The 27,590-nt window shown below is 37.5% G+C and overlaps 1 pseudogene; it reads right to left on the bottom strand.

Annotated features, from left to right (window-relative positions):
* The window catches only part of LOC101423811 (protein SET-like), a 32,048-nt pseudogene extending 4,685 nt beyond the window's left edge, over positions 1-27,363 (bottom strand).
* Positions 27,364-27,590: the final 227 nt, after the last annotated feature.

The following is a 27,590-nucleotide window of genomic DNA, read 5'->3' as shown; positions in this document are numbered from 1 at the left end:
GATGATTCTTCTATCAAGTGGCAGGGCTCAAGTCATCATTAGGAGAGAATTTTATTTTAAAAGTGTCATCTTGAACTGCAAGTGTCCATTAAACATTACAATTACATATGCCAGAGGAGAAGCCATGTTGTCAAAATGCCCACTTAACCCAAGGAAACATCTCAAACTCACTCTTTGCTCAACTTCTTTACACCTATTTTTGGAAGTTTTCTTTTTCTTTTTTTTAAAAAGAGGAAGTAGACAGATACATTTGTTAACTGTCCCTATTCACAGAAAGACACAGTGTAATCTCTGAGCCCAACATGCAGAGAAAGGAGGAAGACAGCTGGAATTCTATGTACTACCACGCAAGGGCCTAGCCTCCTCCAGCTTCCAGTAGAGTGAAGGAAGCAGAAAGTTTTTCTTTTTTCATACAGAACATAGTCGTGTGTTGTTTCCATAAAGCTTTTGTTTTTGTTTTTTTAAGACAGGAAATGGATTTGGAACAAAAAAGGGTAGAGAGGAGGCAGACTTGGCCCAATGAATAGGGCGTCCGTCTACCACATGGAAGGTCCGCGGTTCAAACTGGGGCCTCCTTGACCAGTGTGGAGCTGGCCCATGCGCAGTGCTGATGTGTGCGCAAGGAGTGCCCTGCCATGAAGGGGAGCCCCCCACATACGGGAGCCCCACGCGCAAGGAGTGCGCCCCATAATGAGAGCTGTCCAGCGCGAAAGAAAGTGCAGCCTGCCCAGAATGGTGCCACACACATGCAGAGCTGATACAGCAAGATGATGCAACCAAAAGAAACACAGATTCCCATGCCGCTGACAACAACAGAAGCGGACAAAGAAGAAGCAGCAAATAGACACAGAGAACAGACAACCAGGGTAAAGGAGGAGTAAGGGGAGAGAAATAAATAAATAAATAAATCTTAAAAAAAAAAAGGGTAGAGATTCTTTTCTCACTGTATTCTGCTCAAGGTATTTCCCTAAAGTAAGTCGAAAAACATCATCTTCCTCTTCTTCCTCTTCATCCTCATCCCCTTCTTCCCAGTAGCATCTAGTCCTTCCTCTTCTTCATCACCGCCTTCTGCTTCCCCTTCTTCCTCATCTGTATCCAGAACCAAATGGATTTGGCCAGATATCATCTCGGATGATCTCTCCTAACTCCTCTGCGTCTACATCGGAAGAGTCAGGAAACCAGGTAAAGAGGCTCTCTGGTTCTTCATGCTGCCTCTTCCTGCTGACTTTATTCTCTTTCCTCCAGTCTTCTCCAGACTTGCATTTGATTTCAGTCAACTTTGAGGATGGCTCACCACTGTCATTCAGATGAAATTCTTTGGAGAGATTTTATTTTAAAAGTAAGTATTTTCATTAAAATAAAAATCTATTCTGTAACCTGATTTAATATCTTCAAATTCTGTCACTTAAATTCTGGCCATATAATGCAGCACCTCTTCTTCTCCTCCCCAAGAAGTGCAGACACTTGTGGATGGTTGACAAATGTTAACCAAAAGTTTGGGATTTTGGCAATCAATTCTGACCTCTACTGAAAGAATGATTGGCAGAGTTTATTATATTTCAGTTCTACATTCAAAATCTCCTCACTAGCTTGTTCATTAAATCTGTCTAATTCACTTTGTACTCCATCAATATGTTCAGTTGCTTCTTGCCGTTCTTTCTCTCCTTTTGGCAAGTCCAGAGTAAGGATGTCTTCTCTGGCCTGGGGGCAAAGGCAGCTTTGCTTTCTTCCTTTGAGGCAGGAGTGAAGCTGGTGTTTGGAGGCTATGCTGTTAGGAAAGTCAAGTAACCAGAGCCAAAGAGAAATGTTCCCTTGCAAGAATCTCAGAGAACTCTAAATATGTGATTTTAAAAGACTTGCTGCATGCTTAGATACAACTTTATTACATCGAGTAACTAAAAAAAATTTTCCAACAGAATGCATCTGTGATTATTCTATAATGGGAAAATAGTTCAAGGGAAAATTGTATTCCCTTAATTGATATTTGCTTTATGAGACCTTCTGCTTATAAAGCCTCTGTTCTGTTAGGTGAGGTGTTCTTGCAGGGAACTTGATTATGCTTTACTTAGCCTGCTCATTTGAGTCCAGAAGGCCCCTTAAGAAAAACTTCCCTAGTGACCCTGCCTGAAACGGTATTCATAAAGATTGCCTATGTACTTAAAAGAAAGTAGGTTCTAAGAAAAATTTCCTGCCTGGGTCTGCAAACACTTGCCAAGCAGATATATCATAATCAAATGACACAACCCATAATAATCATGCCCTTCTACTTGCAGCACAAAATGCATTTATTTAGAAGTAAAGAAGGCTATAACAATTTGCCCTTTTGGGCATTGCACGTTTGGAGATGTTCTTCAGGGTTGTCTTATGTTTTCTGAGATTGTACCTTATTTTGCTCCTAAACTATCAGCTTTTCTTCCTCTAAAAGTACTTCCTGATACCAGAATACCCTGAAAGAAAAATCAACTTGAAAATTAAGTAATTATATTCCCCTCATACAGGGCATCTGAGGTGAAGCAACATGTATAGTTCTTTTAGAGATTGTTGGTCAAGTAAAATTTTTAAATCTTTCTTTGAAGGGCTAATAGATACATCAGAAGACATGGTGAGACCTCAGGCAGAATAATGGCCCCCAAAGATGTCCACATTCAGTTCCCAGAATGTGTTGCCAGATATGGCAAAAGGGAATTATTGTTGCAAATGGAATTAGGATTATTAATCAGCAGACCTTAAAACAGGGAGATCATCCTGGACAATTAGGCCAGGCCTATTATAATCATAAATGTCCTCAGAAGTGGAAGAAGAGGGGCAGAAGAAGAAGTCAGAGTGATGTGATGGGAGAAGAACTCGACCTGCCATTGCTGGCTTTGTAATGGAAGGGGACCATGAGCCAAAGCATGTGGGTGGCCTCTAGCGTCTGAAAAGACAAGGAAATGGATTATCCCCAGACTTTCAGAAAAGAATGCAGCCCTGCTGGCATTTTAGCTCAGCGAACCCATTTTAGACTTCTGACCGATAGAACTGCAAGACATTGATGTGTATTGTTTTAAGCATTAAGTTTGTTATAAAAGCAATAGAAAATGAATACAGAATGGTGTTAGAACTCATATGCAGATCTAACTTTGCTAATTTATTTCTGCAGGCAGCATGTGAATGGATTTTGATTTAGTTAAAGGTAAGGGCATTATTGTTTGTCTTCACCCCACCAATAACTGCCCATGCCTAGCACAAAGGCACTCGGAATTGTTGAATATATCTGTGAGCTTCACGAAACTCTTTCCTTGGTTATATGCTAATAAGACAGCTACTTGTTCAGTTCTTTAATGGCTTTTGAAAAATGGTTTGGTAATTTCACCTAAACCAAATAGTAGGCACTGAATGAATTATCAAAAACGTGTTTTAATTTTAAACGATTTTGTACCAGTTTATCAACTTAGTGATGTTTAATTAACAAGTAAAACAGTCTACTTCCAAGATCAGAAAGTTCTAATTTTGTTCTTACCTATATAAATATAGTGAAAGAGGGAGATTGAGAGGCGGGAAAGAGAGGAGAGGATGAGGAGAAGGACAAGGAGATGAAGGAGAGAGAGAAACTTCTCAGATTTGTCAATTAATATCCTAACCCAGTCAAATTATGTGAAAGCATGCAATTAGTTTCTTTGTTAAAAAGCTTGTATTTGTTCTGATTAAATGTGATTCAGATAATCTCAGTGGGATATCAAAGTCAGATTAAGTTGAGATTTGACTGGGTTCATGACCAATAACCTCTCCAATTTAATAGCATAAATAGTGCCTTTTTGTGTGCTTAACAAATTGACATTCTCTAAACAACAATAATTCTTTTAGAAAGAATAGTAGGATTTTCAGATATCATGGTTAGGGAGGACCTGGAATATAACTACATCTGTCATCTGGATTCAGATATACCAAATGCATAGTGTAAAAATCTGCTAGGAGTAGCTAGTACTGCAGATAGTTCTGTCTTGCCATTCCTGCATATGAAGATGTCCCACTGTGTAGTTTATGAATGGAATCTAAGATAAAACTATATGATGTTAGGTCATTTTACAATTTTATCATTTTTAAGGCATAAGTCCATTATATGCCTCTGAATATATTTAAATATTTTTCTTATGGCTGCTTAACCAATACATTACCAATGTCAGACTTTTACAGGTGCATTTACAAAAAGAAGTCATTTTTGAATTTTCTAAAGTTGTGTTTAGGAAAGTATATCAAGACTATCAATAATGGTACTTTGGAATGTGGAAATCTTTGAGTATTTTTAAATATCTAAATTAAAAAATAATAAGAAGAAACAAAACAAATGTACATTTACAAAATATTTTAGCTTTTCTATATAGGCCAAGATATACAGCCAGGGGCACTGAGTATCTGAAGGGAGTAGGGTTGATGGACCAGACAATGAACCTTAATATTTTATGGCTCACAGACTTCTTTGGAATTCTGGTGAAATCTATGGGCCCTCACCTTAGAAAAATGCATCCATACACTCATAGATGCACACACAATTTTATATATCACATACTATCGTAATGAATTCATAGATCCTTGAAACATTAATGAGCTTCCTAAGGCTAAGAACCTATTGTTCTTTAAAACTCTGTGGCTTTCCTGTCTTGACTACACTAATGCAATTGATTTGAAGTTAAGTTCTTTAATAGACTTCAGAAATTTGATTGGTACTTTCATATTGTAAGGAATGAATTATTTGGGACAAACTTAAATTTCAAATTTTGGCCAGTTAATGATCCTACCTTAGTGAAGTCTAGGGAATTAATTCTGTTCAAAGTCTAGGGTTTTAAGGCAAGCAAAAAAGTTTTAGAAGGGAAATGACTTTGAGGACTCAGGGTAAAGAATTCAGACAAATTAAAAGGAGTATGTATAGAATAGGAAGCAGATTTTGATTTCCCCAGACAGATACATGAAATTTGAAGTAGGTAGGAAAGGAAAAGAGGAAAGACAAAGACATTCTCTTAATCTTAATCTGTATTCCTGTGGATATGAACCCATTTGTAAATAGGATCTGTTGAAGATACTATTTTTTAGTTAAGGAGTGATCCAACTGGATCCAGATGGACCTTAATTCAAATTATAGGAGGCCTTATAATGAGGATTTGGAGAAGGCCACACAGGGAGAAGCCAGGAGTCAGCAGAACCCAGAAGATCAGTCACAAGGAGAGAGAGACTACTATGTGATGGGAGGCAGAGATGGAAGCCAAGGAACCCAGAGAATTGTGGCAAGCTAGCACCAGTATGCTACAGACTTCTGGGAGAAACCATGGTCTTGCTGACAATTTGACTTTGAACGTCTAGTCTTCAAAACCTTGAGACAATGTTGTTTAGCCAACCCATTATCCATAACTGTCTGCCAAACGAAGACATGTCTTGAAATAAAGAGATCATGTTAGTATATAAATTCTAGTATGGTCAAATGGCACTGTCTCCATGGAACTCTCCTGGATCACTCATATCTCCCTGATCAAAGTTATTATTAATGCCACTGTGATTCCAGCTGGGGTCTTCCTTCCCCTTAAGATCAAGATAAGATGAGGGAAGTGGATTTGGCCCAATGGATAGGGCCTCCACCTAGCACATGGGAGGTCCAGGGTTCAAACCCAGGCCTCCTGACCCGAGTGGTGAGCTGGCCCATGCGCAGTGCTGATGTGCACAAGGAGTGCCATGCCACGCAGGGGTGTCCCCCACGTAGGGGAGCCCCACACGCAAGGATTGCGCCCTGTAAGGAGAGCTGCCCAGCATGAAAAAAGTACAACCTGCCCAGGAATGGCGCCACACACATGGAGAGCTGACACAGCAAGATGACGCAACAAAAAGAGGCACAAATTCTGGGTGCTGCTAACAAGAATACAGGCTGACACAGAACACACAGCTAAATGGACACAGAGAGCAGACAACTGGGGGGGGGGGGAGGGGGGGACATGGAGAAGGGAAGAGAAAAAAAAAGATGAGTTTGAATCCCCTGTAGAATTTTTGATGACTTTTGATGAACTTCATCTTTGTTGGAGATTTTGTTGGATTCTTGAAGGGTTCCATCAGGGATTCATGTTTTCAACTCCAAGACTTGTGGCTGTTCATTGACCTCGTTCCAGCATCAGCCCAAATGTGGGACTTCACCTCTGTCTTTGCTTTGTGTGCATTCACACATGTGCACATACACACACACACTAATGCAGAAATTTGTCTTTAAAACAAGGCTTCATTGTATAGAACTATCTTAACTGATGGTTTGGGGAGACGAAGGTTTAATATGTTTCAGAAATTCAATTGAAAATAAAATATTTAACAGTTCTGCGTAATGGGGACAAATGAGGGCTGACATTTAGCCTTGATACTCTACTTACTAAGCCACTGATCCTGGTCATGGGGAAATGTATGCCCAGAGGAAGAAGAACCTTTAAAAATGCACACAAAGACATCAGATCATCCACTTTGCAATACTCACCCAGAGGTAGCATCTTTTTGACTTTGTACAAAGGTGTCATACAGGGTAGCAATGACTCTGCCTAGGTTTAAGAGTCCTTTAGCCTCTTCACCGTATTGCTAAGCTGTTTCTAAGAGCTAGGCCCTGGAGGCAAACTGCTTGCGTTTGAATCTTGTCTCTGCCGTACACTCACTGTGTGACAGTAGACAAGTTACTTAATATTTCTGTATCCCATTTTCCCCATCTGTAAAAGAGTAATAAAGGTTCTACCTATGTTATAGGGTCATTGTGAGGACTAAATGATGTATAAGCATGTAAAGTACTTAGAACAATGTCTAGCATATCGTGCTCAATAAATGCTAGTCATTAATATTCTCCCAAATATGTCATTTTATGCAATAAATGACAATATTTTATTCATGTAATATATTTATAGTAGTTTTATGTTACTGACAGAATAAAATTCCCATGCCTCAATCTGATATTTAAAGCTTCCTCATCACATCCATTCGGTTATAAATTGTTCTATGACATACTGAGCCTCTACTTTAGCCTTGACGGTTTGCTCACCGGTTGCCCCATCTTACAATGTTTCCCCTTTACTCCAAGCCTCCTTTAACATTGCTGAACACATCTGACAGTACAATGCACATGATATGCTGATAAAAGCATGTGAAAGTAAGAGAAAAAATCCTTCCTCTCTGATAAACGAAAGAATAAAGGAAGGAAGAGGAGAGATCCAAGAGTTTTTTAGCTGGTCGTAAATGAGAATTTAAATAGAAGACTTTTGTTGGGATCCTTTTTACCTCTGAATATAATATATCCACTATATTACGTCTACCCACAAGCAAAATCATGAGGCAGATGCTTACCCTCATACTTTTCATTCAAGGAGGTACCAATGACTCCCCTAAGGATATCTGGATTTAAGTGGGGGTTAAAGCCTCAAATATATGATATTACAAAGAGTGACATTTTGGAATTTAACGGAAGAAGGTGGTGTATAATGAATTTTCAAATTGCCTTGAAATATCACCCTTTTGACTGTTGCTTAATTTGCATTATTACAAGCATAGTTTGAATGCTAATTAATGAAAGAGGAAAATGAAAAAGATAAAAAGCAGAAGGGCATTCTGACCCCTTGTGTTTATTTTTCTGCCTGTCTTCACTGGTAGTGGTAGAGCTGTTACTTCAGACTATTTGGTCGCTTTCTCATCCTTATGACATGGTTCTTTTTGCTTTGTGACTATCACTTTGGTGTGTGTGAAAGGCTAAATGCCATTGGTTTCCCATGCCCACAGGAAGAAGTCATCAGCAAAGCTATCCCAAAAGCTGTTAACAATCTGGCAAGGAATTCAGAGAGCAGACGAAGCTACTGAGCAGTTTTTAGGTGCCTATGGATAAATTAGGTGGTTTGCTTTTGAAGCTGACATGCCAACAAAGCTTCACTCAGGTAGGCAGAAGGATTCTATGGTTCTGTCTAGGACTGACACTGATTCCTGTATCTCCTAAAAAACACTAGGCTGGGAGTAGGAGACTTGTTTTCCATTCTCAAATCTGTTGTTAATTAAGTCTTTTAACTGCTCTGTGTCATAGTTTTTCATCTGTAAAATGAGAGCTCACTCATTGAAATATTCATCGAGCACTAGGCATTGTTTCAGGTGCAGGGAATATGACAGGCAATCGAATTGAAAGATTCTGCTCTGTGTGTTGGAGGTGGGGAGTATGCAAGGTCTGTAAATTAATATATAAGAAACCTCCAGACATTGATAACTCTGAAGAGAAGAACACTGGGTAGAGTGTTCTGGAAAGTGACTCTGGGTGAATTAGGGAAGGCCTTCCTGAGGAGACTGACATCTAAGCAGTATATGAGTTGATGAGAATGAGCCATGATATAGATTAACAATTCCCAGGGGAAAGGCACAGTTAGTGCAAAAAAAGCTCTAAGGTAAGGATTAGTTTAGTGTTTTTGAGGGACTGGCAAAAAACCAATATGAAGAGAATCGAGGGGAGAAGGACAAGAGATAAGATTCAGGGGCCATGGAAGACCTGTTGTCATTGTAGGGAGATTGAATTTTCTTCTCGTTGTCATATGACTCCATTAGAGCAGCATTACACAATGGAAATAAAATGTGAGCCACATATGTAATTTAAAATTGTCAGTTAGCCACATTAAAAATGTACCAAGAAACAAACTTATTATTTTACTAACATGCATCAGTATATAAAAAATGTATAATTCAACATATATATACCATTAAAAATTTTTAATGAGCTATTTTACATTCTTTAGTTGTATTAAAACTTGAAATCCTTAGTGTATTTTATACTTATAGCACATCTCAATTTGGAAGGCAAATCTTCATCAGAAATACTCACTCTGTATTTAGATTTCAAAAAATTTACAATTGAAATAGTGGACTCACATACCCACAAATTTCCTAACAAATATTTTCCAATAATTGTGTCAAGTATCCATTTTTAAATTTAAATTGATCGAAATGAAATACAATTAAAACCTCAGTTCCTCAATTATACTAGACACACTTCAAATGGTCAATAGCCACATGTGACTAGTGACTGCCATCTTGGACAGCACAGCGTGGGAGGATATTCAGCTAGGAAGGACATGATTTGCTTTGCTTTAAAAGGATCACTGACTGCTATGTGAAGTATGGACTGTGGCAGAGAAAGGGTGGACACTGGGGACCGAATTATGCAGAGCTCAGTGTGTTTTCTATCTGGTTGGTGGAAGACAAATAGTAAATATTTTATGCTTTGTGGGCCATACAATCTCTGTCTCAACTATTCAACTGTAACCTTTTAAAGCAAGTGCATCTAAGGACAATTTATATACAAGTCTGTGCATGTCTGGGTTGCAAGAAAACTATTTATGGACACGAAATTTGAATTTTATATAATTTCACATGTAATGAAATAATTAGTATTCTTTTGTTTCTTTTCATTTAGGAAGGTAAAAACTATTCTTAATTGTGGGCTGTACATTACCAGTGAGTGGGCTGGATTATGAGCTGTAGTTTGCTGGCCCCCGGATTAGAGCTCTTTGACTGTAGCCCAGGTGAAAGGGGATGAAAATACAGCTTTGGGAGGAAGATGGTACTTGTGCAGAGAAGGCTAGACTTGTTGATAGTCTGGGTGTCAAGGGTTGAGAAATAGAAGAGTTGTGAATGAAGCCATGAGGCTTCATTTTGAGTTGTACCAGATGATTTCTAAAGCTCCATTTAGCTCCTAAAGTATTTGATCTATGATCTTTAAGTGGAATCCATTTTTTTTTTTTTTAACAGAGTTTGGAAAGATTCTCTTTCTTCTTCTTGAGTGGATGTCTTCCAGGGTCTAGAAATTGCAAATCTGGAGATTTTCTCTGAAGAGATGTATATTTTAGCTCTTCACTGACAGCTTCGTTAAGCTTTTTTGTAATTTTTATATTTGTGTGTTGTAGCATTTCATGATCTTAAGACAAATTTCTGCATGTACCAGTGATACACTTCATTTCTGTACAGCTAAGATCCTGTTTAAATAGTTTAAACTTGCTTGTTTTAAGACAGGTTCTTTGGGAATTATAGATAATTTATGCTCCTTTCCTTCCTTTTTGTTTCATTCTATTGTAGTTATCTCTTGGTGACTAAAGGTTTCATGGATTAAAACAGCATTAATTTTGTTTTTAGCTTTTGTTTGAAAGTATCCCTTCTCAAATACATTATGTGTCTCCAAAGAAACTCATAAATTATAGACAAAGAAAAAGTTAAAATTAGATCTGAGTGTGGTGCAATGCCCAAAGGAAATTATTTGAAAAGGTTACGAGCTGTCAGAAAACAATTTGTATGGTTAAAAGCCATGCAGTTAGATGCTGTTAATGGATTATTTGTAATGATTATTTGGGCATTGGTTGCTTATTACATCTCTGTGGCAACTAGTCAATGTGTTACATTGGAAGCCAGAGAGATCTGTAATTCAGCACCTATTACACCAGAAAAGTGTGTGGAGGAATGTGTTGTCCCACATCAAACAAACCATGCCTCCTCTTTCTCCAGATTTTAATAATTTCCCACCCCCTCCTAAATTGTCATTGGTGCTGATTGCAAGAATAAAGACGAGTTACTTCAGTGAAAGGATCATAAAGTCAATCATGTGGATAAAATTACTGAGCCATCTAGCCAGCTGGTCTCTATTTGGCTCCACTTTGGTTCATTAGTTTATGGGGTGAATTCACTCCATATTTAAGGAAAGCAAAAACGGCATCAAAACTAGTTTGTAATTAATTGCAGCTTTTTAGAAAGGAACACATTTGCAAATGGAGAATAAATAATGTCAGAGCCTGATTTCTGCTTATGTTCTGGACCTGTCTAAAATGTAACTTTCTTTTTGAAAGTACAGGTCAGGCACATTTTCAGACCTCAGTCACTATTATTCCTGTTTTAAGAGTCTCTTTTTTTTTTTTTTTTTTGCAAAACTTTAAAATAACACCTCATTGGTTGACTGGTACATGTGCATCTCCAAACAACTTAAGAGTCATTAGGAAGCTGGCTCTATACTCTTGGCACCTGTTTCTTTCTATTGTCATTCAGGTGATTAGATGGCCCTGTGCAACTGTGAGCTGACGTTTAAATGACTGTACATCATGAAAACATTGTGGTTTCCATGCTTTGTTGATGGCAAAATGGCTAACGTTAATTACTTGGGCATTTAATGGACCCAGAAATAACAAATACATGAATCTCTTGATTTGGAAACCTTTTATCAAAGGACATAAAAGCAGTCAAGCAACTTAAGCTGTGCCCCTTAAACTCCTCCTAACAATGGCCAAAGTAAGTGAGAACTCAAATGCTTTTAAACAAAAGGAACCCAGTAGGATGGAGCATTAATATTTAATGCTAGCTCTCATAAACATAGAAAGGAAAAATCTGCTGAACATAGACGCCAAATGTCATAAATATGCCTCTCTTTGTCAAAGACTGGAATTAGTTCTCACAGAACACAACAGGCAAAGGCAAAACAGAACTTCACTTGGCTACTTATGGTGGAAACAATCCACCCCAGAGTAAGTCAAGCTACTGACAAAGGCATTTCTTTGGGAGTGATGGATATTCAGGATGTAAGCCCTGTGGCTCATGAGTATGAGTCCAGAATGCATTTGGGGGGATGTCCAAATACACACAAATCCCTACCAGATGCCACAGACTCAAAGGCTACAGAATTCACCATGACATTTGGACTGCCTTTCTCATTCCCTATTTCTCTCTGCCTTCTGCACCATCCAAACTTGCAACAAATTATCCATAAACTAAAAGTTAAGGAAAAAGTCAGCAACATGTAAATAGACTACCAAATCTTTTTTCCTCTTTTAGAGTTTTAATTCCTGCATTCGACGCTAGGAAACTGAGACCAAGAAAAATGAAAATAGTGAAGTAACTTGCTCAAAAGCACATATATTTTTGGTAGTACAGTTGAGATAATTACCAGAAAAAATGGTTTTATGGGTAAAGAAATTGAAATTCAGAGAGATAAAGTAACTTTTCCCAAGAACAGGCAGCTAGGAAGTCATGATCCCTTCAAGCTGGTTCTTTTTGACTGTGCGTGTTCCATTATTCTAAATTGACTCCAAATTTGAGTTCCTTTATCTCTCCATGTGGTAGTCAAGTGTTATGAAGTGTTATGAAAAGCTAAAGCATCAGGAAGGAAAAGAAAAGAAAAAAAGAATAGAACTAGCTTTGTGTCTAATTCCACAAATAGTTTTCTCAACTAGAGAAGATATATTGAATACCATCTAAGAAGGAAAAAAATGTAGAATTTTGGTAATGATACTTCATAGATGATCTAGTCTTTGGACTCTGAGAACCAATCCTTCTCCTCCTTAAAATCTCTCAAAAGCTCCCATCCACAATCCCCTCAAAATTAATGTAGGCTCTAAGAAAGTAAAAATAAATTTTGCTTTAAAAAACACAACAAATGATAGAAGGTCCTAAGAAATGTATATCAGAAATGCAATTTTAATGGCCTAAGTTGTATAAATGACACATAATAAAACACTGTAATTACCTGTTATTTACATGTGTATTCCAAGAATTACTTAAAATTAATTGGAAGCAGGATTAACAATTTTAATCACTTTATGAAATATTCATGAACGTTCATAAAAACCATGATATTACTTTAATGAATTAATGATAATTAATATTTCACAGAATTAAAGGGCAGAAAAGCACCATTAGATAATTCATTGTATGTTTCTGAAGTTACTGCCAGATTCCTTGAAGAAAGGCTGCCACACATTGATGTATCCATAATCACATAAGCGGTTCTTCTGTTTTTAGTAATGAACCAGCTTCTCCATCTTAATGTATTGGACAAGACAACAACAATAACAAGAATGCCTTTGCAGATGGAAAGTACTTATACTTTTCGAAGCATATATTTGGGTTTCAGGGGCAGGCAGTCCTTCGATTGTTTTTCAGACCCACTGTGGCAATCACTCTGAGCTCTAAGTTGAAGGAACACCTATAAGCTTATGACAAGATTCAAAATTACCTCTCTCTTACTCATGGAAGTGAGTAAGAAACAAGTGGACATAGATGGGGTTCATAATCTGCAAGGGGACCGCCCCCCAGGTTTATGTACTCCGTGTGTGCTGAAATTTGTTCTTCTCAAGCTTAATTAGTATGTTCCCTACCCGTACTCTCCACTCCTGCAACTCTTCTCAAATCCATCAGGGGAACACCAATTATAATGAGGACTAAAGCAAATAGACTAGATGGTTAAGTTTTAACATGTTGTCAAGGAAGTATTACTGACAAAATGGCTGGGGAGTGGGAGGTGGGTAGTAAATGGAAAGGGGATGTCAAGTGTAGAGTGAAAAAACAAAGGCAAGGAAAATCTGATGAACAGAATTTACACACATGGGACAGCTCAACAAATGCTAACCTTCATTGTTATCATTATTAGCAGGTCTTCAGGGTTATTTAGGGATAGGGTATTCACTTGTTCGATGGAAATTTTTGCAGCTATATTTCCCAGGGTGGATTAGGAAATTGTTTTGGATAATCTGTGGATTTCTATTGCTAGGTTAGTGAGAATCAGCCACTTAGAATCCTATCACCCCTGAGTGAGCTGAGAAATTAGAGTTGTGAGTATGTAAAGTGGAGTACTAGACATTGGATTGGTGGGGTCCACCAAGGGCAGACATTTAGTGAAATTCTGAATGGTCAGAGACCCACTCTCTCTCCTCTCTCTTTCCTTTTCTCCTCTCCTTCCTGGCTTACAGCACTGATTTTACCTCTACTGTAGACGCAGATACTTTTTCTTGTTTCAAAGCTGGGAAGTGGGTAAACTGGTAAATTCTTGGAGGAACTTTCTATTTTACTGAGATTTCAGGCTATTGTGGCCTGAAAGTATGGATTAAAGAATTCTAAAATATTATTTTGCATTTTCATAATCATCTTAGATGGCTCTCTGAAAGACTTTAAACTTGAAGTTTAGTTTATTTTCTCTGAATATGAAAGTAATGTGCTTAGGATATTTGGAAACTCACAAAATGTGAAAAAGTGAAGATGAAAAATCAGCAAAAGTTTCTCCCATCCAGAAAAAAATCAGTATATTTTGGTGTATTTTTGTTCTACTTTTTATGCATTGAAAAATGTTAAGCTTTTAAAAAAATTTAATATCTGGACTGCTTAATAAAATTAATTCCATGTAGAAAGGTGTAAAATAGAAAGGACTAATCTTCTTCCTTCATGCAAGTTAAACACTTTTAGCAGTTTCTGTTTTTCAGTTATTTTGGTAATTTCAATATAAATATAAATAATAAATTTTATCAAGTTATTTCTTGCTTTACAACTTTAGAAAATATCTATTGTCTCCTCATTATTACATTCCACCTCTGTGCTTGATTTCTGTTAATTTGTATTAAATACTATTTTTATGACTTTAAATAGCTTGTTTATTGATTAACTTTAGGCAGTTTTTAATGAGATGAGATTTTGTTGCTTTTCTGGTTATATTATTATTTTTACCTTTTCAAGTTTTATAACATATACATTGTTTAACTATATTTAACTATAAAAAAGACTGCTTTGTCTATCAGTTGAGGCTAAAATTTAAAAATTAATAAAAGAGCATTTGTAATATTATGATTATGTGGGTTTATTCATTTCCAAACCAAATAGTGTGAATAGAACTGCAGAAGAAAAATATTTTATGAACCTTAAGTCACAAAACCCGAGGGAAGAAAAATATTCCTAGCATAATGCATGAATATCTGGCAGATACTTTAAAATTTTTTTCAGGTTTCTTGACTTCCTTTCATTCATACTAGTGTTTCCTGTTTTTAAATTATGTCATCATCTAGGTCATATGCCTTTGCATTTGCCTTGGTTATCCTCCTCAAGAAATGGTTTTTAAGAGAGTGGCTTGGCTGGTAAGTTTTCTGAGTTGCTGCCTGACCATGATACGTGATACACTGAATAGAAAATTGTGGGCTCAAATTATTTCTTCTCAGACCATTAAAGGAATTAACTCTGTTGTTTGCTAGCATTTCAAGTTATGACTCCTTTGTGCTAATTTTTTTCTTTCTTAGTCTTTCTTTAGTTTGTGTACTATTACATCTTTTTAAAAGGTAATTTCCTTCAACTCTTTGCTATTCTTTGCTTCTGAATCTCTTGTTAGATGGACTGTTGGATATTTACATGTCAGATAGGTTCCATCTCTTTTTCTTTTGGCTCTTAGTTCCAGGAAATTTACTCAACTCTGTATTCTTATCATCAGTTTGGTTATTTTTGGCACTATTCTTTCTATTATTTAGTTTTTATGCTGAAGTTTCTACTTTGTCATTCATATTTTTAACCTCTTTAACATCAATAATAATTTAATATATTGCTTTTTTAAATTGTGGCTTGTTCTCATTCTATGGATATACTAGTCTTTATTCTTTCTTTTTCCTTTGTTTCTGCAAAAATCAGATTTTTTGTTTCTTCATCTTCATACTTCTCTTTTATGTACTTGGCTTTTCCCAGATACCTGCTGTTCCCTGATCATGAGTTCATATCTATAAATGATGGACCAATTTAACTGATAAAATAAATTCAATTTAATTTACACTGCAATTTAATTTACACTGCAATTGTGTAGCTCATAACATACTTTAATGCTGTGATTGGTTATATTTCCTCAGTAAAATACAGGAGAATATAGAACAGGATACAAAGAGGAGGCAACATATCCAAAGGAACAAATATTTTAATAGACACAGATTCGTAGATTGAAGAGGACTTGGAGTTATAACTAGAACACTACATTTTACAAATGAGAAAATAGGTGCTGAAGTGATTTGTCAAAAACAGTAATTATGATTTTTCTTTTGTATCGATAATTACATTTACAAAGGAAGTACATTTTGTATTTCTTTGAAGCCACATTGACTTTGCCTTGCATGTGGATTAATCTTTATAGTGGGTAACACGAGATGGCAGAGTACGCTGAGATGGGTGTTGATACAACTCTCTTTCAATTTGCCATTGATGTTTCTCAAATAGTTTAGTTCACCTTCTTAGAATCTAGAGTCTCAGTTTTTATTCTAATGATAGCCTCTGCCATGTTCTCCAGTGATTTTGTAAAAAGCATTTCTAAACTACAATTCAGGAGTTATCATTGTCTAATGTAGAATATGCTCAGAAATGGATAGAGCCTCACCAATATTCATTCATTTCACAACTTCTCTTTAAGACATAAAAATAGATTACTTACAAGCAAAAGGTCAAACTTACATTGCATATTGTTGCAGGATTTCAGGTCTAGCCCTAAAGCAGTAAATAGGGATTTCATTAAAATTATGTGAACATTTCTCTTATCAAAGGGCAGTCAAAGAGAGAGAACCTCAGGAGACTTTGTTTGCAGGACAGAGTCTGTAGATTGGAATCCTGGCTCAGTCACTTATTAATGGAGTTATTTTGTACAAACTGTCTTAACCATCCTGAGTTTCAGTTCCTTTAACTCTAAATGATTATTTGACAACACTTACCTTATATGATCATCTAAGGAATAGAATGTAGGCATCCATTAAATAATAAACTACATATTATTATTAGAATGTCAGTTGGGAAATCACAACAATGATCACTGTTTTTTATAAAATAATCACTTATTTCTTTAATGCAAATATATAACCAGTAAAGCTGTGGGAAACTTAATCACTTTTGGGGAGTAATGCAGTCTATTATATATATATATATATATATATATATATATTATTAAATGGGATCTTCTTTCTGTCTTGGAGTCACAGTTGAGACCTGACAGGTTAGGAAATCTGTGATAAGTGCCATACATTCTAAGGAAAAGTACAAGACTCAGTGATGCAGGACTGGCTTTTATCTTCCAGTCTATGGGAGAGAATCCTATAGATTTTCAAGGGGAGAGAGTAAGGATATTTTTTAAAGCTTTATTGAGATGTGATTCACATACCATACAACTCACCCATTTAAAATATACAATTAAATGGTTTTTAATATATTCGTGGAATTGTCCAATCACAGCAATCAATTTTAGAACATTTTCATTATCCCCAGAAGAAATCTATTATCCCTTAGCAACCCCCGACCCCCACCCCCAAATCTCCACCTGCCCAAACCTAGGCAAGCAGAAATCTACTTACTGCCTCTTGGAGTTGCTTATTCTGGACATTTCCTATAAATGGAGTCATGCAATATGTGGCCCTTTTTGATCAGCTTCTTCTACTTAGCAAAATGTTTTAAAGGCTCATCCATGTTGTAACATGTGCCGGTACTTTTTCCCACATCCTTTTCAACAATTGTTATATCTGTCCTTTTGATTAAAGACATCCTAGTGTGTGCAAATTGGTAACTAATAGTGGGTTTTTAAAAAAAGATTAATTTATTTATTCCCCACTCCCTTGTCTGCTCTCTGTGTCCATTTGCTGTGCATTCTTCTGTGTCTACTTGTCTTTTCTTCTTGTCTTCTCTTTAGGAGGCACTAGGATTGATCCCAGGACCTTCCGACATGGGAGAGAGGCACTCAATCACTTGAGCCACCTCAGCTTCCTGGTTTGTTGTGTCTCTCATGGTCTTTTCCTCTGTGTCTATTTTTTGTTGCGTTATCTTTTTGCGTAAGCTCACCACGTGAGCCAGCTCACCACGTGGGCCAGCTCACCTTCACCAGAAGGCCCCAGGAATAGAAGCTGGAACCTCCTGTATAGCAGACAGGAACCCAATCACTTGAACCACATCTGCTTCCCTCATAGTGATTTTGATTTGCATTTTCCTGATGACTAATGATGTTGATCATCTTTTCATGTGCTTTTTGACCATTTATATATCTTCTTTGGAGAAATGTCTATTGGATCCCTTGCCCATTTTTACGTTGAGTTACTTGCACTTTGTAGTAAAAGAAAGCTTGTGGTGTTCCCAGTTTCCCCCTACCTATATGAGACAGCTCCAAAAGATTGATGCATAGATATGGGGCAGATCTGTCAAAGAAAAGACTCATATCTCATTCCTAACTGGGATTTTGATGATTTTCAGGAACTCCCAGGTCTAGGACTGCCACTGAACTAGAGCAGATCCTGGAGAGAGGACAAGTGTGGGACCACCTTGCACTTCTAGAATATACAGGGCAATGGTGCTGGACTTTCCCATGGGTCACCTGAATACTTGTATTGTTGATGCAAAAGCCATCCTGAGAGGACTCTAAAATATGAGTGCTGCCCACTAGGAATGAGTTCTCAGAAGTGTAGCACCAAGAAATATTCTGAGGCAGAATCAAAAGAGGTTACAACTAACAAGGAGGTGATGATGGACAACTATCATACCAAGGAACCAAGAGAGTCTACAGCTCCAAGCAAGAAAGTCCCATCCATCAACCCTAAGGGATCACAACTCCCTCTCAATTAGAGGTGGAGTGGACATCATCATCCCAGAATCCGCAGGACTGGGGAATGAACTGTGGACTAAAGTGTACTTATTGGTATTCTACTATGGACTTATTGTGATTCTAGCAATGGAAGAAATTTTATCATTGATGTAGAGGCAGTGGCCACTGGAGGTTCTGAGGGCAGGGAGAAGGAAAAAATGGGTGTAATGCAGGGGCATTTTCGGGACTTGAGAATCATCCTGAACGACATTGCAACGACAGACACAGGACATTATTTATCTTGCCATAACCTACAGAATTGGGTGGGAGAGCATGTAAACTACATTGTAAACTTTAATCCATGCTTAATGGCAATGCTCCAAAATGTGTTCATTGATTGCAATGAATGTACCACACTAAGGAAGGATGTTGTTAATGTGGGAAATTGAGGGAGGAGTAGGGAGTGGGGCATACGGGAATCCCCTACATTTTTTTATGTAACATGTATGTAATTTAAGTATCTTAAAAAAAAAAAAAAGAGGTTAGTTAGAGCATGCATTGCCTATGCCAGGGTGTGGGGCCATGTACAGGTCCCAGTATGGGGATCTCCGAGGAGAAATAAAAGAAAACCATGAGAAAAAGAGCCTGAAGAGAGAGGCCTGTGTTCCATAAACTCCAATCAAGAAAAGCTTTGTCTTTTCTGCCTGTCTGTGTCTCCTCCCTTCCCCCCCCCAAACCACCCCCTCGCCCCCCACATTGAAAGAGGCTGAAACAGGAGAGCCAGCTGGGCAGGAGAGGGAGCAAGCAGCGAGGCAACACTCCCTACTCCCCTGTTCCCATTTTTGATCCTCGAATTGCAGGTCAGGCATATGCTATGTTAGGGTGGTGAGGGAAGCTTTGAAATGATTCAAGTTGTGACTTACACTGGCTATTTTCAAATCTAAAAACAATACTGCTTTAATACTCAAAAGGGAATGCAAAAACTTTGGGGAAATGCCTGAGAAGTATTACGAAAAAGTGGAAGGGAGATCTAACAATTTCTTAAAATAATAGTAGAGAAAAAAGAAAGTTAATTTTTTTTTTTTAAGATTTATTTATTTATTTATTTCTCTCCCCTTCCTGCATGCTCCCCCAGTTGTCTGTTCTCTGTGTCCATTCGGTGTGTGTTCTTCTGTGTCCGCTTGTATTCTTGTCAGCGGCATGGGAAGCTGTGTTTCTTTTTGTTGTGTCATCTTGCTGTGTCAGCTCTCCATGTGTGCGGTGCCATTCCTGGGCAGGCTGCACTTTCTTCATGCTGGGTGGCTCTCCTTATGGAGCACACTCCTTGTGTGTGGGGCTCCCCTACATGGGGGACACCCCTGCATGGCATGGCACTCCTTGTGTACATCAGCACTGTGCATGGGCCAGCTCCCCACACGGGTCAGGAGGCCCTGGGTTTGAATGCTGGACCTCCCATGTGGTAGGCAGATGCTCTATCCTTTGAGTCAAATCCGCTTCCCCAAGAAAGCTAATTCTTGACACTACTCCACCAACGCTAGCCCGTTCAATATACACACATATATGTATCTGTATATTTTCATATTTTATCATTCTTTCTAGATGATAAAATATCTTTAAGCCCTTTGGTATGTGCATTAAAGCAAATGGTGAAATGGAGTTTCATAGAAAATGGGGCAATGATGGACTTCAAGTACCAGAACTCAAGCCTATGACAGGGAAATCACTACTGGATTTTGCTACCATTCGTTTTAGAACTCTCTCTAGGGCTGTTAATATTGTCATTGACTCTAATTATTGACTGCTTAATTCATAATGTATGATTAAAGATGTTCATTTTCCTGGGAGAGCCCAGATCTTTTCATTACAGCTAATATGATAAGTGAAAATATTTAGTAAACAAGATGGTTCTTTGGAAATAGTAAGATGTGCAGCAGTGATTTTCCAAATTCATATATTAATTTAAACAATATGGCAATTGCAGAAAGCTGATTGTTTAGGAAACAGACTCCTAGACGCTGGATTGGAGCAACAATATGGGTCAGTCCCTGAGAGCCTGATCCCCTGCGCTTTGGTCATGTCAGGCCCAAGATCAAGAGAAAGCTCATGGGCTAAAAAGCTTGGCGTGACATCTTAGAGACCCAGAGCACGAAGGCTCTTTACACAAACAGAACAAATCCTTTTCAGTGCTTTTAGGCCTTAACAAACATGGGGTGATGTATAAAACTGCACTTCTCCCACCCTACAGCTAGGCCCCAGCCCGTGAACCCCTGAACTCTTTTCAGCATTTCTTAAATCTGCCCCATTGAACAATCTGCGTTCATTGTAACAAATACAATCTCATTGAATTGGATTCTGAAGAGACTTTATAGCTGAGAAAAAAGAGGACTGATCCTGTATTTTCTTTAGTTTAAACAACGGACAGAGCTCAGCAAATGAGAACTCTTGGACTAGCTAAATTCACTGGGATGGGTGGAGAAGAAGAAGGAAGGGGAGAAAATAGGATGAACCGTACTCTGTAAGGAATTAATTTCTAGATGTCCAAGGAATAGGAAACCAGCGTTAACGTCTGTGCTTTAATTGTGTGACCGTTAGGTGTCACTGGGTATGTCTTCATTTTCTATCACACTGTGATACACTTTATTTTAATTTAAATTTCCCGAGAATGTAAGGTATGGCTTAGAGTCAGAGTTACTAAAATTATAAAGTGGGAGGGAAAAACATGCCAGTAGCTATTTGCAGATGTAATAGAGATTTAACTCATCTGAATATTTATAGTTTGTATTATCTTACTGGCCAGCGTCGTCGGCTAAAACCTGCGCACTCACCCAGACACACACAATTCATTGCGTTGTATCATTTTGATTAGCTATGGTCCTCTCATTACTCACCCATTGCTTCAGTTGTATCAGGAGTAAAAATAATAAGCCATAAGCTTTCCTGCTGCTGATTAACCTAACAACAAATCATTCCTGATCCCAAGCCTAGTGTCTATTATTCAAAGCAAATTAGGATCACACAGACGCAGACGGATTTCTTCTTGCTTCACAGGGGCAGCTGACCTCTCTCCAGTGAAGCTGTGGACCCATGCACATGTTACATTTAGGAACTCGCTCTTTATTTTCAGGAGTTACAAATCCCTAACAACTTAACAAGCAAAATACAGAGTTAGCCTTGTAATGATTCAGCACACAAATTAGCTAGACAAATAAAAAAGCATAAAAAATCTTGAAAATAGCACTTATCATCAGTCTCCCATTCAGAAATAATGAAAGAAGATGATTTATCCAGATTTAGTAATAAGACATGACATAAGTGTAAATATAACATGTTATGACCTTTCTTCTGCTGAACAATAAGCATTTTGTTCATTATTCAGTGCCTCTTTGTTTACAATGAATATGGTGATGAATTGAAGTTATGACATCAATTAAATCACAAGTATATATTTTCAAACAGACAAAAATGCAAATATTTTAAGGCAGGTAGCAAAAATGATGAGTTACTGCCTATTTTTTGGTCTCTAAATGAGTTATACATATTCAGAAAAGGAACCTAAAAGGCACTCTACAAATCCAGGATCGTATATTACTTTTACTCTGAGCAAAGATAACATTTGTAGAATCCCATTAGCAATAAATCTTTTAGATTTTTTCACTTAAAATCTTATGATCCCAATGGGAAGACTAGATAATCAGTAAATAGAACTCAGATATCTGTCAGGAATTTGCCTGAATTGGAGCTGAACTAACTTGACAGGGAGATCGAGAAAAAAAAATTACCTTTGGTGTTCTGATGAATATATTCGAATTTTTCTTTAAAGATACCACTAAAATGGAAACAAATGTACTTACCTTGTCATATTTGAAAAAGACAGGATGTATAATATACATCAATGATATTAAGTTAATATCCTTGGATTAAAGTTTCTCACTGACCATAGAATAGTTTTAAAGAATATTTAACTTTCATATATTTTTAGAAGTTTTACATAACAAAATAAAAAAGTCCAAAATGGTATATTTCTCTATGATTTCAACAGTAGAGAGAAAATTACATTAAAATTTTTTAATAAATTCTTTAATTTTTAAAAACTCATTCAGTGGTTATGTCAGGAAAGAAAAAAGTGGAGAGGGAGTATAAAAAACATTCGGGAATATTGTATATAATAGCCTCTGCAGCACTTGGTCATCATTGGCTCTTTGGAGCATTGCAGTGTCTGGTGATTTAGTTTTGGAGCCCTTATTGATTAAATACCCACTTTCTAGTACAGTAGAGTTAATATTTTTCTATTACCTCAGTTCTTTGGAAGAAAAGCATTCCCCAAAAGGGAAACTACACTGACCATTAAAAAGGGTCAATTTTGCAAAAATGTACCACAGCTTTATTAATTTTCAAATGGGGTTTTCTAATCCTTTGCTATTCAAATTGTTCTCTTTTGAATCTCATCATTTTCTTTTTCTCCTTTTTCAATTATCTAAACTTGACAGAGTCCCAGTCTTATGATTTGAACAGATTTCCAATATCACTTTAATCAACGATACAAAATCATGTATTTTGAAAAGATTTTCAGTTTAACTTTTAAATTTGCATCCTATTTGCATAGGAATTTGTAGATATCAGATAATCAGCAGGAGATTAGCTGAACAAGATGTAGATTCTGTGGATTAAAATAGATGCTATTCAACTGTTTGATTATAGCAAATACCATTGATTATAGACTTTGGATGAACTGTATGTTTATTAATGTGTATCAATAAAATTGATTTGTTAAAAATTAGGTGCTATATTAATTACAGAGGAGAGTTTGGGTAGGAAATAATTTTACAAGTGGTCAGTTCATCAGTGAATATTTTCATGCTGTGACAAGTTTTGATTTCCTAGGGGCAATTCCTTAATGGGTAGAACTCACAAAATGAATCCACAGATGAGGGACCAAATGCCATTTTCCATTTGACATTCTATTGGAGATCCAGAGACAAACAATGCAGGTATTAATAGCTAAATAACTAATAACACCGTTTTGATGGCGAATTGTGTTTTAAACATTTAACATATGTAGATTTGTAGCTCAGAACCTCCATTGCCCTCTGTCTATAAGAAGGAGGAACAATTTGGCTTTAGTATGCTTATTTTACTCTTAAATCCCTTGAATTCCTTTACTGCAGATTCATTGCTCTAGCCATTTATTACACAAACACAAATGAATGCTCTCTTTCTGTCTGGAACTGTGCTAGGCTTTGGAGGTACAAAGTTGGATGGTGGATCTCTTCCCACAAGGAGCTTAGGATCTAGTAGTAGAAACATCTGAACAGGCAAGTTCTGTGGAGTGTGATTTTTTAAAAAATTATTTATGGCTATTACAGATTTACTATGAGCCAGATGCTGCACTAGATGCTTTATTTAGATCATTTCATTTAATTCTAACAGCCTAGTCTGTGGCGGAGCACATACATCTTTCTGAGGCCAAAATCATGCTCTTTACCACTGTATTGCGCTGTTTCCCCATGCTAAGTACAAAGACAAAGGTTCGTTCCCAGATTCCAGGAAGGGCCCCTGACCCAACCAGGGGGTGCTCAGGGAGACCTTCTTAGGGGTGGTGTTGTCTGAGGACAAGAGCGAAGCCTCTTGGCAAGACAGAACAAAACAGAGAGGTGGTGGAGGGACAGGTTGCTAATACTTGGGTTTGGGAAAACATACTACCTTTGTTTTCTTCATTATTACAAGCATAGTGATACTATAGGCCATTTTACACTACATTACCTAGGATATAACAATGTAATTTTACTTACAATCATGTTTAGTGTTCCCGACTAACACCAGAAAATTCCAAATAAAATCTTATGTCTAATCATTGTCCCCGTTTTTGTATAAAACGTTTCAAAAGCCTACTGCCTTGGGCGATGTACTTAAGAGGGATTGTTACTCAACTCATCATTGCTTCTTCTGATTCTTCTACAATGTGTAGTTATCCAGAAATGTCACATGGGATTTTGCATTTATATAATGCTTTTTAGGGTAATGAAAACCCAATGAAATCATTCGGCTTATTTAATGTTCAAAGTGTTTAATAAGCTTTTCTCTCTTTTTTTGAATGAACCATTTAAGTCTTTTTTTCCCTCTTTTCATTAATTAACTCACCAGTGCACCAAATACGTATCAGATAAATGAGTTGATAGGGTCCCCAGTTTAGTTGAAGATGCAATACGGAAAGCACTAATTAGGCAGGCAAGAGCTACAGATAATTAAATAGTGATTAATAGATTTTTGCACTACTAAAATTAAAAGTAACTAATTAGTTGAAAAAATATTTAAAATTGTGTCCTTGGAATTTACAAGATTGCAAAGGATCTCTAAGATTATTTTGCTTTTAAGAGCGAAGGTTTTTTTTTTTTTTACTTTTTTTCCCCTTCTGACATCTTGTGTCAAAGTGTTCCCATGTTAATAGTAGAATATAATGGAAGTTTATGCAATTAAATACAGCAAGAGAGTTTATAGACCATTTATCATTGGATATGGGTCATATACTGTGAATTTCAGAAAATAAAAGGGAATTCCATTTGTAGCCCACTCTTGCCTGAAGCTCACCTAATGAAATCTTTCTCACTCATAGAATTAACAGTGTATCCAGCTGAAAAGTATTTAACATTCTCTGTGCATACTAAGCTTGCAAAAGTAGAATAAAACCTTGCATACTTACAGGGGATTTTTTACTGCTTTTTCTTGAGCCCAAATTAGGCAACTCTTGTTCATTTAGTGCATTTGAAAGGAGCTGAACTTTTAAAATTCTGAACTGTCAGTCCCCGTCATTTCATTTGACAGCTGACACTTTCAGAATGAGGAACACAAATCATGGGAGTGGAATGAAACACTGCTAATAAATGCTATTGTTTTTTCCGATGGAAAAAGGAGCACCTTAAACAATTATTTGCAGATCCAATGGTTTGTTATGATGCAAAATACATGTTTGGCTGTCACCATTTTTGTTTACTACCTGCAGAGCATAAAATTACAGATAAAAAATCTGAAGAAACATAAGGCCCAAATCATTAAAAGAGCCATGTTTTTCAGCCTGTGTGACCTCTCTCCTGTTTTAATGTGATAAACATTGAGTCTTCCTTCATTAACGAATGAAAGTAAATAAATAATTTATAGTTCTTGAGATAATTACAACATTTCAGTATTTATGGAAAATAAGGACTCTCAAACATTTGCTTGTCTGCATATATCCTGTGCCCTTTAGCAATCTAGTCAAGGTATAAAAATTGACTCCACCAATTTGAAATTTAATTTAAGAATGACCATGATAATTCTGGAGGCTTTATAGAATTGGTTTTCTACCATCACACTTTTGGTAGGAGCCATGTTCCTGATATAGGCAACCTCTGTATATCCTTCACATCCTTTGAACTGACCAAACCACTAGAATGACACATTACATTTTACTGAAGGCTTCCTTCATTAATATTCACCAATATACACCCAGCAAGAGGATTGTTCCTATTTTTTTTCCCCATGGTACTGGTTGCTATGGAATGAGCCTGGGACCTGGAATGTGGAAGCCAGTACTCAACCCTTGACCACTGAGCCACATCAGCTCCCCTGAGTTGGTTTTTTCGTTTGTTTGTTTGTCTTTTTTTATTTTTTAGGAGGCACTGGGAAGTGAACTTGGGACCTCCCACATATATGTGGGAAGCAGGCACTCAACTGCTTGAGCCACATCCGCTAGGCCTGTTTTGTTTTATATGTACCTACTTTGGAGAGAGATAGATAAATAGCTTGACCAGTATGTTTTGCCTATGCCATGGTAGTATTTGTAATACTTTTATCTTTTATATGTTTTATAAATATGATTACTAAACTTAGTGAATATTGTTGAATGTCTTATTACATCACAGCAAGATGTCAAAGAGATTGAAATAGTTTTGACCCAAATAATGAATTGGTAAGTGTATTAGCCAGCCAAAGGGGTGCTTGCCACACCTTGCGCAATCTCTGGGTTAGAGTCTTAACCCCCCTAGTACAGTGATGTGAAGAAAACATTCTCCCTAATCTTTGGCATACAGGCTCAACCCTCTCAGAGCAACAAGTTGATCACCTGGCCTTCCCTAATCCATGGGGGACAGGTCCACCCCTCTCAGACCTATGAGGTTCTGACCTTAACTGCCCTAATCCTTGAGGAATGTGCTCCACCTTCTCTTACCTTAGGGTGGCAAAACTTTCCCTGAACATTGGGTGGGAACATTCACCCTCTTCAACTGCTGGGGTAAACTCACCCTCTCTGTACACATGGTGATTTCTCATCTCAGCTTCCATGGTTTTCCTCTTAAAGCTAGTTCTCCTTCAATCTCTCCTTTCTGTGTCCCCTTTAGTCCAAGCTGACAGTGGTTTTGTTCATACAGATCTCTCAAAAACCTTGTTGGTTTAGCATGCAAGAAGCTGGTGTCCAAGCTATCAGACAGTAAGACTTTTCACAAGTCTTTCTGAGATGGGAAACGGACTTGGCCCAGTGGTTAGGGTGTCCGTCTACCACATGGGAGGTCCGCGGTTCAAACCCCGGGCCTCCTTGACCCGTGTGGAGCTGGCCCATGTGCAGTATTGATGCGTGCAAAGAGTGCCGCGCCACGCAGGGGTGTCCCCCGCGTATGGGAGTCCCACGCACAAGGAGTGCACCCGTAAGGAGAGCCGCCCTGCGCGAAAGAAAGTGCAGCCTGCCCAGGAATGGCGCCGCCCACACTTCCCATGCCGCTGACGACAACAGAAGCGGACAAAGAAACAAGACGCAGCAAATACACACAGAGAACAGACAACCGGGGGAGGGGGGGAATTAAATAAATAAATCTTTAAAAAAAAAAAAAGTCTTTCTGAGATAACTGCATCTTCAATCTTGACTTACAAGTTCCAAGTTTAATTAAGTCCTCCAATGGGGCACTTTTATCTGGGAGCTTGATTTCTGGAGGCTTGGACTTTCCAGAATCAGTTTCTGTTTTCTTTGTGCCCGACAGTTCAATCCTTAATATCTCTCCCATCTAGCATTTTGCTATAAGTTGCAAGCAGAAACCAAGCTGCATTCTCTGGGCTTACTTTGGATATTTCTTCAGCTAAATGCCTAGGCTTGCCATTTTCAAATTCTGCCTTCTTTGAAACACCAGGAGTTAATTTTGCTAAGTTCTCTGCAACTTTAAAACACGGATCGCCTGTCCTCCAGTTTCCAATGATATTTCATCATTTACTTCTAAGGCATCATAAAAAGTCT

This window comes from Dasypus novemcinctus, chromosome 3 (genome assembly GCF_030445035.2).
Source record: "Dasypus novemcinctus isolate mDasNov1 chromosome 3, mDasNov1.1.hap2, whole genome shotgun sequence".
Taxonomy (NCBI): domain Eukaryota; kingdom Metazoa; phylum Chordata; class Mammalia; order Cingulata; family Dasypodidae; genus Dasypus; species Dasypus novemcinctus.
Note: the sequence above shows the minus strand (reverse complement) of the source record. Positions and strands in the feature narration are given on the sequence as shown.